We start from the raw sequence: 13,981 nt of genomic DNA, 5'->3' as shown, positions 1-13,981 counted from the left end.
TTATTTAAATTGTATATATGTGAGTGTTTTGCCTGTGCTCTATGTGTGTGCAGTGCCCACAAATTCAGTGAGAGTGTGTTGTATCTCCTGGAACTGGAGTTACAAACAGTTCTGAGCTACAGAAATTATTGCTGGGAATCAAACTTGGGTCCTCCAGAAGAGCAGCCAGTGATTTTAACTGCAGAACCAGCTCTCCAGCCAGATTATCAATTTTGAAATGAAGTTTGTAATTTGGAATAACCTAAAGTTTAGTATTTTGTTTTTAATACTTCCTTCTGCTTTAAAGTATGCACTATTACATTTTAATATTACAGCTTGATTAGTTTCTGTGTTTGCTTTTCTATAATCCCATGCCCAATTTTTGCACCTAAACTTCCATGGTGAGTTTGCTGTAATAAAGTGGAATTTATACATACAATTATCATATTTTAATCTTACAGTGTGTGTCAGTGTGCATTCAGCATTGTACATGTAAGTGTATGTATGTACATGCTAATGTACAGTAGAGGCCAGAGATGCATATTGCCCTGTCACATCATTCTCTGCCTTCCTTTAATGAAACGGTCTGTTCTAGATGTTTTGTGTTAACTTTACATAGACCTAGACATGTATGTGAAGAATCTCAGTTAAGGGCTTTCCTGCATCAGGCTGACCTTTAGGAAAGACTATGGGGTCATTTTTGTGATTGATGATTGATGTAGGATAGCTCAGCTCCCTGGGGTCCTGCCACGCCTGGGCAGGTGGTTCTGGGTTGTAGAGGCAGGCTGACCAAGTCAAGAGCACCAATCCATTATAGACAGTATTCTTCCATGTTTCCTGACTCTGGATTCCTGCCCTGAGTTCCTGCCTTGGCTTCTGATGATGGGCTGCAACATATAAGTCAAACAAGCCCCTTCCTCTCCAAGCTGCTTTGATTACATTTTCTATCACAGCAACAGAAAGCCAATGTAAAGCAGAGTCTCCTATAGAATGTGAAGTTCACAGGTTTTGCTAGCAGTGCTGACTAGTGTGGGATCCACCACCTCTCACCTCCAGCCCACTAGACCCAAGACTTGTATGTAGGTGTGGGATCTGAACTCAGGTCCTCTTGCTTGCATGGCATATGTTTTATAACTGAGACAACTGCCAGCCTCTCCCAAGTGATTTCACAGCATTTTTTCCAAGAGTTAAAATGGAACTGCACATCTTGTTGATCTCACTCTTCATGTTCCTCCCTCCATACCAGATTGCAACTGTTCTAGCATCCTTTTAGTAACATTTAATGAGAGGAACAATAAAAAAATGAAAAACATTAGCTAAGAGCTTTACATATAACAACCTACCCCTTCATAGGCCTTTGAGGTAGATCACATTGCCAAGTCCCTTAAAGTTTCTCTCTAGGTGGAGACCCAGAAGCATAGAATCATTCCCAGGCTGCGGCTGCGAGGGGTGGTGCTTCTGGGGTGCAGCTTGCAAGCATGCCTTCAGTTTTTTGGGCACTTTGTCTTTGAGGGTGCAGTTGCTCTTACTGAGACTTCCTAGCTTTGGAAATAATGTTAGGTGTCCCTTGTGTGTCCAAAGAATATGTCTGGTTATAAAATCATTGGTTCACATGTTTCAGTTCTAAATCACACTATGTTCCCCTACCATGGCCTCTGACTTGCCATTTAGTGTCACTAACATAATAACATGTTTGAGTTTCTTTGTGGTTTTTCTGTCTGGAAATTCATGAATAACCTTTGCTTTGTCAAGTCCTTTAACTTTGAGTCATTTACTTTGCTATTCCATATTCTAATTTCACTGATATGCTTGGGCTTTGTAAATATTTTATTGTGGCATTTATTTATTTTGCCCAAAGTATGATATGCACATAAAACAAAAAAATAAGATCCTAACATAGCCAATAGTCTGTGAATTCCACTTGGGTTTGGCCCTTGACGATGGAAGGGCTGGGAAATCGGAAGTTTGGAGTACTCGTCTCCCATGTCTTTCTGCAGAGTGGTATGCAGCTTAGCTGTCGCCTTCCACAGAAAGGTACAGCTTCGAGCAACCCTGATTCCAGGTCCAACTTCCTTTCTGACTAAGCATCCTGACAGTGGGAGTGTCATCCTGAGGCTTCTACGTATACAATTTGTATCACTTACTGTCATTTTCTATCAATTTGTTTATCGTTTTGTTGAAGCTGCCCCTCGGTTAACTAATCTGAGCATTCTATCTTCTTTCTGTTTGTTTGCTTGCTTCGCTTTGTGTTGAAATGAGATCTTTCTTCCACTTTTGCTTTCAGCTTTCCAAATCAAAATGTTCATTTCAGTGGTGATTTCAATTTGTTATGATCACAGACTTGTCGCTCTGGTTGTCCATTCGTCAGTTCTCAAGGCAGAAACCAATAGCCACTGTTTAGCTGACGGCGTACATAGCACACATACTGCAGTCTGACAGCTTAGTAGATAACATTACATTTTATCTATGCCGATTGTTACCGAATATTAGGGACCCTCAGTTTTAAACCACTGAGAATGACACGGAAAAGCCTCTATAAAACTAAGGCCAGTTATAAACTATAAGATAAATCTCAACAGCACTGATGAAATCTGGGGAAGTATGCTCAAATTTAGCAATCCACCTTTCTCTGGCTCAGTAGATTTCTCTGTCTGGACTCACAACAGTTTCTATGCCCTGTTGGTGCTCCTACAGGCGAGCCAACTCCTAACTGTAAAGAGTCACTTCAAACACAGACAGGAAGTGCATCTCTGGAACAGCAAACTCCCAAGGGTTATCAGTGACAACTCTTCAGCCACTGCCCTTGCTCTTTTATGCAACCTGATCATTTGTTTGTAACTACACCGAGCCAAAGGCTCAGGGTTGGGAAATTAGTTCTTTCAGATTCTTTGGAAAAGCTATGTATAGCATCTGTCTCCTCTCCTCTATCTTCCTTTATCCATATCTGTATCTCCATCTATGTATCTATCTATGTATCTATCTATGTATCTATCTATGTATCTATCTATGTATCTATCTATGTATCTATGTATGTATGTATGTATGTATGTATGTATGTATCTATCTATCTATCTATCTGTCTATCTATCTATCTGTTATTTAATGACTTTATAGCAGATAAAAATTTTCAGAACCTTGTTCAAAACAGAAATAACACTGTGTGTTAAGGCCACTTAATATTTTCTAGAGCCATCTAAATGGTGTTCTGTTTATTATGTAATTTCTGTCTTTTTTGTGAATATAGATAATTTCTCCACACATCATCTACTTTTCAGTAATTTTTCTAAGGGTATCACTCTGTGTTTGTGTACGTGTGCATGTGCCTGTGTTTAACTATTCCATTTATGACCTTAATTTTCAATATATTTAAATTTGCTCTTGTGTCATTTCATGTATTTGAGTCCACCTATGGGATCTTATATCCTTTTTCTATAAATAATACGGATTACATCAGAAGAGAGATGCTATGCATCTTTGAAGCACTTACTGGAGCATTACTGGCAGCATGGATGCCTCTGCTGAGGTATTTTAGTTAGTGTGGTCTGAAGATGTCTTTGTCATCTTTTTCCAAGGCATTTTGCTGAAAGCAGATTCTGGTTTACAAGTATCTCCCACGGCCTTCATCTTTTCTGATGAGAAGACCCTGGCCTTTCACATCTTTGCATCTCTACTCTTTTTCTATGTCTACTTAAACATGCTCTTCCAATTGGTCTTCACGACTTGACCTGAACATTTTGGGGTATAGCATTCTACGCGTTTATCCTGTTGGTATTTTGTAAGCTTTTCCAATTTATATTTACATGTGCACATTTATGAGTAGGTTATGGAAATTACCCCTTCAAAATATTTTTTCTTCACAGTTCTTCTTGACCAAGCCCTTCTCCATCTGCAATCACATGTATATTTGGTCCTCAACATTTTTTCTATAGATTCCTATATCTCAGATAATTTTTTTGTTTACCCTTTTTATATAATTGAACACTTTCACTGATAGGTACACCTGTAATCTTAATAAATATATGTTAAAGCTCCCCAAGTCTTTTTAATATTTTCAATTTGGTGTTTAGAAACTTGGGGGGGTGGCAACATATGTTCTAATATTCTGGCCTCAGATTTGAAGTATTCCTATAGTATCCTTAGATGCTAGAATTGTGGGCCTATGCTGTCTGCTCAGCTTACTGTTAAACTCATCCTCTGAAGTGTGAATCATATAAATTATATCACTTAATGATTTTTTCTGTTTCATAATTCATATTTCACTTTTGAGATTTGTAATAATTTTACTAATTTGAAGTGTATTTTCTTTTGCAATATTTAGCATGACAATAGTGGGTGATTCCAACATTTACTGTTTCTTATGACTTTTTTCAATTACTTGGGTTTTTTTCGTTTATTTTTTATTTGTTAGTTTTGGTAAGCACTATCTATATTTTCTCATTTCTTCATATGTTTAATAAATTTTGTTATACTTGGATATTGAAAATAGTTACTGTTTAGGATGCAAGGAACCTTTAAGGAAAAGCTACCTATTATTCCAAATGGAATATTTTTCCCTTCTTCTAGCCTCTGCTATCTCTTGGACTTACTAATGCATATTCAGTTCAAGTACAGTGCTGTGGGCAGATTTCATACTTAGAATTTGGGGATTTCCCAGCCTGGCCATCTCCTTCTGGGAGTCATATCCCTTTACATTTTTGAATCCTTCTATCTTTATCCCAGACTTTGTTTTCTGATTTTGGGGGTGGGGTGGGGGGTTTGTACAACAGTTCTCTGCTTGAGGTTTGGAAGGGTGCCTGATGAGTCCACCTCAAGCAGGAGAAGACTTCTGCTTGCTTTGAAAAGCCTACCCTAGGTGCGATTCCTTTTTCTTGAGCATTGAAGCCCTCAACTGTTTGCCTGCTAACATTCTATTTTCAGTGTCTTTATGTAGAACTTTTAGAAACACTATGTTTGGGATTTGCAGTTATCTATGGAAAAGCTGCCCACCATCAGATGCAGAATCATACCTTGCATGCTAGATCTGAGCAGAACAGCAGCCCTGGAGGACCATTCATTCTGAGACACGGGCTTTCCTCACACTTCTCACTGCGAATGAGCATTCAGAGATTCCTGAATGCTCCTGTGTAGTCAGTGTTTTAGTGGCAGGCATTTCTTTTAAATAATGAGATCTTGTGACAATTTTTCCATATTTGTCTATTTTGTAAAGTAACAGGAAATGTATGTCCTGGTCAGCCCAGCAGTTATATGCAATTCATTTGGAAATGACACAATTGATGTATTGTGTTTTTTTAGTAAACCAGTTTTTAAAAAATCCCTTAATGGGTTCTTTTTTTGGAATCATCCTCACAGATTCTCTCACACTGTTTTTCCCTTTCAGAACCTACACAATCTCCATGGCTTCTGGAATAAGAAGATGTACTTTCCCATTTTAAATAGCATGTGTATGTATAAATATGTATATATATATATACATAGTATGTGTATAGTATGTGTATATATATGTGTGTGTGTGTGTATATATATTTCCTTCCTTATTTACCTTGTCATTCCAGCATTAACTTTTGAGAGGTTAATCAAAAATACAGTATTTATAGTTTTGCTCTTCATGTCCTGTAAAACAGTCACTTTGTTCAACTTCATACACTAAATAGTTATACTTTTTGCTAACATTCGGATCACTATTTGTGTGTAATATATAACTTTAAACAACTACTTCCCACTGCTTTGTGGGCTGGCTTACTAGGCTGTAGGGTTGCCATTTTATTCTGGGCTGGAGTCGTCTCAAAAGTTGACTAGGTTTGGTGCCAAGAATGGCTTACTCATATGGAAGTTTATTCAAGGATGTCTACCAGGATGTCCATATGAGACACCTTTATGCAGCGTGAGACTGAGTTCTCAAAGGAACAACTCCAAGATCAGACATGTCTAGATCCAGGAAACAGTGAAGGGATTACAAATCTGCTAGTAGTATACTAAAACTACCCAGCCATAGTCTGTTGACAGGGAAGAAACTCATGTACTTTCATCTTTTAGGTGACGTCATCTTTAGAATTGTGCATCAAAAATGTATGTATAGCCATATTCTTTCCACTTTATGCCAGCATCTGTAGGGGTAGCAGAGCAGCGCGTACTGCACTGCATCCCACCCCACAGCGCTACCTGCCTCCCAGAAGACCTGCTCAAATTCCAGACATACAGCTGTCACCTGGGAGACATACTCCAAGGCAGGACACTCACAGCTACTAACACCAGAGACAACTAAATGGCAAAAGGCAAGCACAAGAAAATAATCAAGAGAAACCAAGATAATATGGCACCATCAGTATCCAGCTCTTCTACAACTGCAAGCCCTAGATATCCTAACCTACCTGAAGAGCAAGACTGTGACCTTAAATCCAATCTCATGAAGATGATAGAGGCCTTCAAAGAGGATAGAAATGATTCCCTTAATGAAATACAGGAAAACACAACCAAACAGGTAGAAACACTTAAATAGGAAACAAATAAGTCCCTTAAAGTTTCTAATTCAAAAGATTCAGGAAATTTGGAATACTATGAAAAGTCCAATCCTAAGAAGAATAAGAATAGAAAAGGGTCTTCACATTCAAGAAGAGAATTCCAAGTTCAAAGGGACAAAAAACAACTTCAACAAAATCATAGAAGAAAACCTAACCTAAAGAAAGACATGGCTATAAACTATAAACATACAAGAAAGAGAACACTAAAGAAATTGGACCAGAAAAATCCTCCTGCCATATACAGGAAAATACAGTCAAACAGGTGAAGGAAATGAATAAAACCATCCAATACCTAAAAATGGAAATAGAAACTGTGATGGTTTATATATGCTTGGCTCAGGGAGTGGCATTATTAGGAGGTGTGGCCTTATAAGAGTAAGAGTGTCACTGTGGGTGTACACTTTAAAACCCTCATCCTAAATGCCTGGAAGTCAGTCTTCTCCTGTTTGCCTTTGGAACAACATGTAGAACTCTCAGCTCCTCCTCCACCGTGTCTGCCTGGATGCTGCCATGCTCCTGCCTTGATGATAATGGACTGAACCTATGAACCTGCAAGCTAGCCCCAATTAAATGTTGTCTTTATAGGAGTTGCCTTGGTAATGGTGTCTGTTCACAGCAGTAAAACTCTAACTAGGAAGGAGTAATAAAGAAAAGACAAACCTGAAGATAGAAAACCTAGAAAAGAAAACAGGAACTACAGGCACATACATCATCAACAGAATGCAAGATATGGAAGAAAGAATCCCAGGCATAGAAGACACCATAGAAGGAATAAATACATTTATTAAAGAAAATGTCAAATGTAAAAAGTTTCAAACTCAAAAGATAGAGGAAACTTGAAATACTGTGAAAAGACCAAATCTAAGAATAATAGGAATAGAAGACGGTAATCATAGACAAAATCATTGAAGAAAACTTCCCTAACCTAAAATAAGAGATGGTTATAAGCTATAAATGTTCATGAAGCTTAGAGAACACCAAAAAGAATAGACCAGAAAAGAAAATCTTCCTGCTTCATAATAATCAAAACACTAAATGTACAGAACAGACAAAAATATTAAAAATTGAAAAGGAAAAAGGCCAAGTAACATATAAAGGCAGACCTTTATCAGAATTACATCTGACTTCTCAACAGAGACACTAAAAGTCAGAAGATCCTGGGCAGATTTCTCGCAGAACTTAAGAGATCATAGATGCAAGCTCAGACTGCTATACCCAGAAAAACTCTCAATCATCATAGGTGGAAAAACCAAGATATTCTGTAAAAGATGTAAACAATGTCTTTCAACTAATCTACCTCTACAGAGGGTAATAGAAGAATTCAGACACAAAGAAGGTAACTACACCCACTAAAGCACAAGAAATTAATTAACTCACAGAAAAACCAGAAGAATCACACACACACACACACACACACACACACACACACACACACACACACACACACTCAGTAGTATGTTTAATATCAAAGTGACAAGAACAAACACTGGTCATCAATATCTCTCACCATCAACGGGTACAATTAATTCACCCATAAAAATACATAGGTTAATGGGTTGATACATAAACAGCGTCCTTCATTCTACTGCATATACAAAACATACCTCAGAACCAAATATGGAACAGCCTCAGAGTAAAGGGCTGAAAAAAGGATTTCCAAGCAAATGGAAAATGGAGTCAAGAAACAAGCTGGGGTAGCAATTCTAATAATTAATAAAATAGACTTTCAAACACAAGTTATCAAAAGAAATGAGGAAGAATACTTCATACTCATCAAAAGAAAAATCCACCAAGATGATATGTCAATTCTGAATATCTATGCCCCAGAGGCAAGGACACCCGTATTCATTTTACTAAACTTTACTAAAGCTCAAAGCACACATTGAACATCACATAATAATAGTGTGGGGGGTTTCACCACCCCACTCTCACCAATGGATATATCATGGAAAAAAATAACAGAGACACAGTGAAACTAGCACAAATTGTGAACCAAAAAAATTAACGGATATTCATAGAATCTTTTACCCAAACCCAAAAAAACATACCCTCTTCTCAGCACCTCATGGAACCATCTCCAAAATGACCACATAATCTGGCACAAAGAAGCCTTAATAGAAAAAAGGAGGTTGAAATATCTCCCTGTATCCTATCAGATCACCACAGATTAAGGCTGGACTTCAATAACAACAGAAACAACAGAAAGTCCACATACTCATGGAAACTGAACAACTCTCTACTCAACAATAACTTGGTCAGGAAAGACATAAAGAAAGAAATTAAGACTTTCTAGAATTCAATGAAAGTGACGGTGTGATATATCCAAACTTTTGGGACCCAATGAAAGCAGTGCTAAGAAGAAAATTCATAATACTAAGTGCATTTATAAAGAAATTGGAGAGACCTCAACCTAACAGCTTAACAGCACACCTGTAAGTGCTAGAACCCAAAAAAGCAAACACACCCTAGAAGAGTAGACAGTAGGAAATAGCCAAACTCAGGGCTGAAATCAATGAAATAAAAACAAGAAAGAACAATAAAAAGAACAAACCCAAAAGCTGATCCTTCGAGAAAATCAACAACATGAACAAACCCTTAACTAAACGAACAAAAAAGGCACAAAGACAGTATCCAAATTAACAGAATCAGAAATAAAAAGGGAGATATAACAACAAAAACAGAAATCCAAAAAATCATTAGGTCTTATTTTAAAACATGTACTCTACAAAACTGGAAAATATAAATGAAATGAATAAATTTCTAGATAGATATCACATACTGAAATTAAATCAATATCACGTAAATATCTAAATAGTCCCATACCCCTAAAAAATTGAAGCACTCATTAAAAGTCTCCCTACAAAAAAAAACAAAAAAACAAAAAACAAAAAAACAAAAACAAATCAAGGCCACATGGTTTTAGTACAGAATTCTACCAGACAAAAGAGCTAATGTCAATACTCCTCAAAATATTCCACAAAAGAGAAATAGAAGGAACACTACCTAATTCATTATATGAACCCACTGTTAACCTGATAAGTTAACCACACAAAGACTCAACAAAGAGAACTTCAGACCAATTTCACTTATTTTGCACAAAAATACTCAATAAAATTCTTGCAAACCAAATCCAAGAAAACATCAAAAACAGCATTCACAACAATCAAGAAGGCTTCATGCCAGAGATGCAAGGATAGTTCAATATATGAAAATTCATCAATATAATCCACTATAAAAACAAATTAAAAGAGTAAAATCACATGATCATCTCTTTAGATGCTGAAAAGACCCTTGGCAAAATCTAACACCTTTTCAAGAATTCAGGGCCCATACCTAAACATAATAAAAACAATATATAGCAAGCCAATAGCCAACATCAAATTAAATGGAGAGAAACAAAGAAATTCCATTAAAGTCAGAATCAATACAAGGCCACCCACACTCCCACTATTGATTCAATATAGTTTATGAAGTTCTAGCTAGAGCAATAAGACAACAAAAGGGCATCAAGGGGATACAAATTGGAAAGAAGGAAGTCAAGAAATCACTATTTGCAGACAATACGACAACATACATAAGCAATCCCTAAAATTCCACCAGAGAAGTCCTACAGCTGATAAACAACTTCAACAAAGTGGCTGGATATAAAATTAACTCAAAGAAGTCAGCATCCCTTCTTTATATAAATGATAAACACACAGAGGAAGAAATTAGGGAAAAATAGCCACAAATAATATAAAATATCTAGGTGTAACCATAACCAAGCAATTAAAAACTCTGTACAAAAGGAACTTCAAACCCCTGAGGAAAGAAATTGAAGAAGATATCAAAAGATCTCCCATGCTCATGGACAGGTAGGAATGACATAGTGAAAATGGTCATTTTACCAAAAGCAAATTATGGATTTAATGCGATCACCATCAAAAATTCAACACATTTTTATAGACTTTGAAAGTACAATTCTCGACTTCATATGGAAAATAAAAAACCCAGGATAGCCAAAACAATCCTCAACAACAACAACATCAACAACACCCCCAAAACAAAAAAGACCAAAAAACAAAAAACAAAAAACAAAACAACAACAACAAAAAAACTCTGGACTTATCCCAGACTTCCAGATTTACAATAGAGCAATAGTGATAACAACTGTATTGATACAGAGACAGACAAGTTGATCAATGAAATAGAATCAATGATCCAGAAATAAACCCACATACCTATGGACACTTGATTTTTGAAAGAGAACCAAATCATACACTGGGGGAAAAAGCATCTTCAAAAAATAGTGCTGTTCTAACTGGATATCTGCAGGTACAAGAAAGCAATAAAACCATATTCATCATCCTATTCAGAACTCAAGTCCAAGTAGATCAAGGACTTCAACATAAACCAGATACACCAAACCTAGTAGAAGAGAAAGCATGAAAGAGTCTCGAATGCATTGGCACAGGAAACAATTTCCTGAACAGAACACCAGTGGCTCAGGCCCTAAGATCAAGAATTAATAAATGGAACCTCATGAAACTAAAAAGCTTCTGTAAGGAAAAAGACCATGTCAATAGCACAAAATGACTGCCTACAGATTGGGAAAAAACTAATTCTACATCTGACAAAGGGCTAATATACAAATTATATAAAGAACTCAGGAAGTTAAATCCAACACACCAAATAACCCAATTTAAAAATGGGACACAAAGCTAAACAGAGAATTACCAACAGAAGAATCTCAAAAGGCTGAGAAGCACTCAAAGAAATGCTCAACATCCTTAGTCATAAGGGAAATGCAAATCAAAATGACCCTGAGAGTCTACCTTACACCAGTCAGAATGGCTAAGATCAAAAACTCAAGTGATAGCACGTGTTGGTGAGGATGTGGAGAAAGAAGAACACTCCTCCATTGCTGATGGGAATGCAAACTTGTACAACCACTCTGGAAATCAATCTAACAGTTTCTCAGATTATTAGAAATGTTTCTTCCTAAAGATCCAGCTATATCACTCTTTAGCATATACCCAAAAGATGCCCCACCATCCCCCAACAACATGTGCCCCACGATGTTCATAGCATCTTTATTTGTAATAACCAGAAACTGGAAACAGCCAAGATGTCCCTCAACCGAAGAATGGATACAGAAGATTTGATTCATTTACAAAATGGGATATTATACAGGTAGAAAAACAAGAACATCATGAATTTTGCAGACAAATAGATGGAACTAGAAAATATCCTGAATGAAGTAACTCGGATCTAAAAGGACATGCATGACATATGACATGTACTCACTGATAAGTGGATATTAGTCATAAAGAACATAATGCCCATGATATAACCCACTGACCCAAATAAGTTAAATGAGAAGGAAGACCCAAGCAAGAGTGCTTGAATCACATTAGAAGGGGAAACAAAATAGTCATAGGTGGCAGATGGGAGGGAGAACACTGGGAGGAGAAAGAAGAAGAGGAGGGAAATAGGGAGGCAGAATCAGGTGGGGAGAGACAGGAGAGAGACCCTGTGTGCCAGAAGAATGAATGGAAATCTGCATTTGCCTGACAGTTGGGGATATCTAGGAAATCCCAGAGGCTTGGGATAGGAGAGGCTCCCAGGAGTCAATGCAGACGACCTTAGCTGAGATGCCTTAGAGTAGGGATATGAAACCTGAAGAGACCATCTTCTGTAGCCAGGAAAGACTCGGAAGGATAGGGTCGCCAACACACCCACTAAAAACAAAAATGCAGGGATGGAGCAAAGTCCACAGGAAAGACTAACCAATAACCGACCTAATTCAAAACCCATCCCATGGGCAAGCACCAATCCGTGACCTATTAATGATAGTCTGTTATGCTTGTAAAGACGATCCTAGAATAACGGTCCTCTGAGAGGTACTGCCCACCAGTGGACAGAAATAGATGCAGTTTCTATTCTACAACCAAACATAGCATGGAGGTGGGTGACACTTATGAAGGAGTTGGGGGGAAGGATTGAAGGCCCAGATGGGAACTCCACAGGAAGACCAACAGAGTCAACAAACCTGGACCCCTGGGAGCTCTCAGAATCTGAGCCACTAACCAAAGAATGTACAAAGGCTGGAACGAGGCCCCACACGGCACATCAGTGAGAAAGGATGCACCTGATCTGGGAGAGACTTGATTGTCAGGGTGGAGGGATCCCAAGGGAGGGGTCTCACCCTCTCAGAGAAGAAGAGAGAAGGATGGGGAGAGGGACTCTGTGAGGGAGGGACCCATACAGGGAGCAGTATTTGGGATATAAAGGAATTAATTAATTTTAAAATGCACATATATGTGTGATACAGGATACCTTTTACTCAATTTACTTGACTCTTATTTCAGTCGTATTTTTATTCAGTTGTTTTGAAACAGGGTATCCCAAGCTAGCCTCAAACTTGCCATCCTCCTGCCTTGTGCATGCTGAGATTACAGACATGTGTTACTTTGGCAAAACACTATTTTTGAAAATTAAAGAAAATGACATACATACATACATGCAGACAGACAGACAGACACACACACATTGAGAGAGAGAGAGAGAGAGAGAGAGAGAGAGAGAGAGAGAGAGAGAGAGAGAGAGAGGATCCAACTTGTCCAGATTTTTCTTATTAGGCAAACTACCACCTCTCTCACTTTAGTCTCCTAATTTGCCCGACTTCCCACATAATCTTTTCGGAATAATTGGGATGGCTTATGTGATATTAGTAGACCTCCTAATTGAATGTCAAGGAAGGCAGTTCCTTTTGACAAGGGGACCTCCAGCTTCATTGAGAAGCATTCAATTAAATGGAAAACAGATGCTTATTTTTGTCTTATAAACCTCAGTGCAGGTTATGTGGTAATTACTTGAAGAGCAGGATAACAATTTATGTAATCAGCAGGACCCTATAATTACTAATGCATAATTTCTAAACAGCATTTAGCAAAATGAGACCCATACATACACTTTGTAATGGGAAAGATGTGTTTGACACCACACTAAATTAAATTTAAAATTTGCATATTTTCTTCCAGGAAACACAGTAGCTTCATCTGCTCTCTTTTGCTTGACTAATCTCTGCCTGCTTCCAGCTTCACTGAAGGATCATGGCAGCTGTGAGTGTTGTAACTGGGGGGGATGAGAAGCAGGGACAAAGCAGGGCTCACACTGTATTCTAGAATGTACAACCCAAGAGGAGACCAGGAAAGCTGCACCCTGGCAACTTCTGTCCACAGAGAGTCTGACATGAGGTTAGAAAAAAATTTGGAATGCAAGTGTTAGTAGGGAGCATAAAAATTATTTGCATTGATTTCTTTATTATTTATGGAAAAACTGAGCCCTGCAAAATGGCATGACTTGTTCAACAACCAGCACCAGGCAGTCAGAGGAGGAAAGCACCCACTTGGTCTCAGATGACAAATCCATTCTCCTACACATGGCTTACAGAGACGACAACCCTCACAATAACCACATTGTGAATATTTTCCTGAGACGTA

The 13,981-nt window shown here is 37.9% G+C and overlaps 1 protein-coding gene across 4 annotated transcripts in view; it reads right to left on the bottom strand.

Moving 5' to 3' along the window:
• Itprid1 (ITPR interacting domain containing 1) overlaps positions 1–13,981 on the bottom strand; it is a 168,173-nt gene that overhangs the window by 70,610 nt on the left and 83,582 nt on the right.

The sequence above is a fragment of the Rattus norvegicus genome, chromosome 4 (assembly GCF_021556685.1).
Source record: "Rattus norvegicus strain SHRSP/BbbUtx chromosome 4, alternate assembly SHRSP_T2T, whole genome shotgun sequence".
Lineage (NCBI taxonomy): Eukaryota > Metazoa > Chordata > Mammalia > Rodentia > Muridae > Rattus > Rattus norvegicus.
This window is presented reverse-complemented; position numbering and strand designations above follow the sequence as displayed.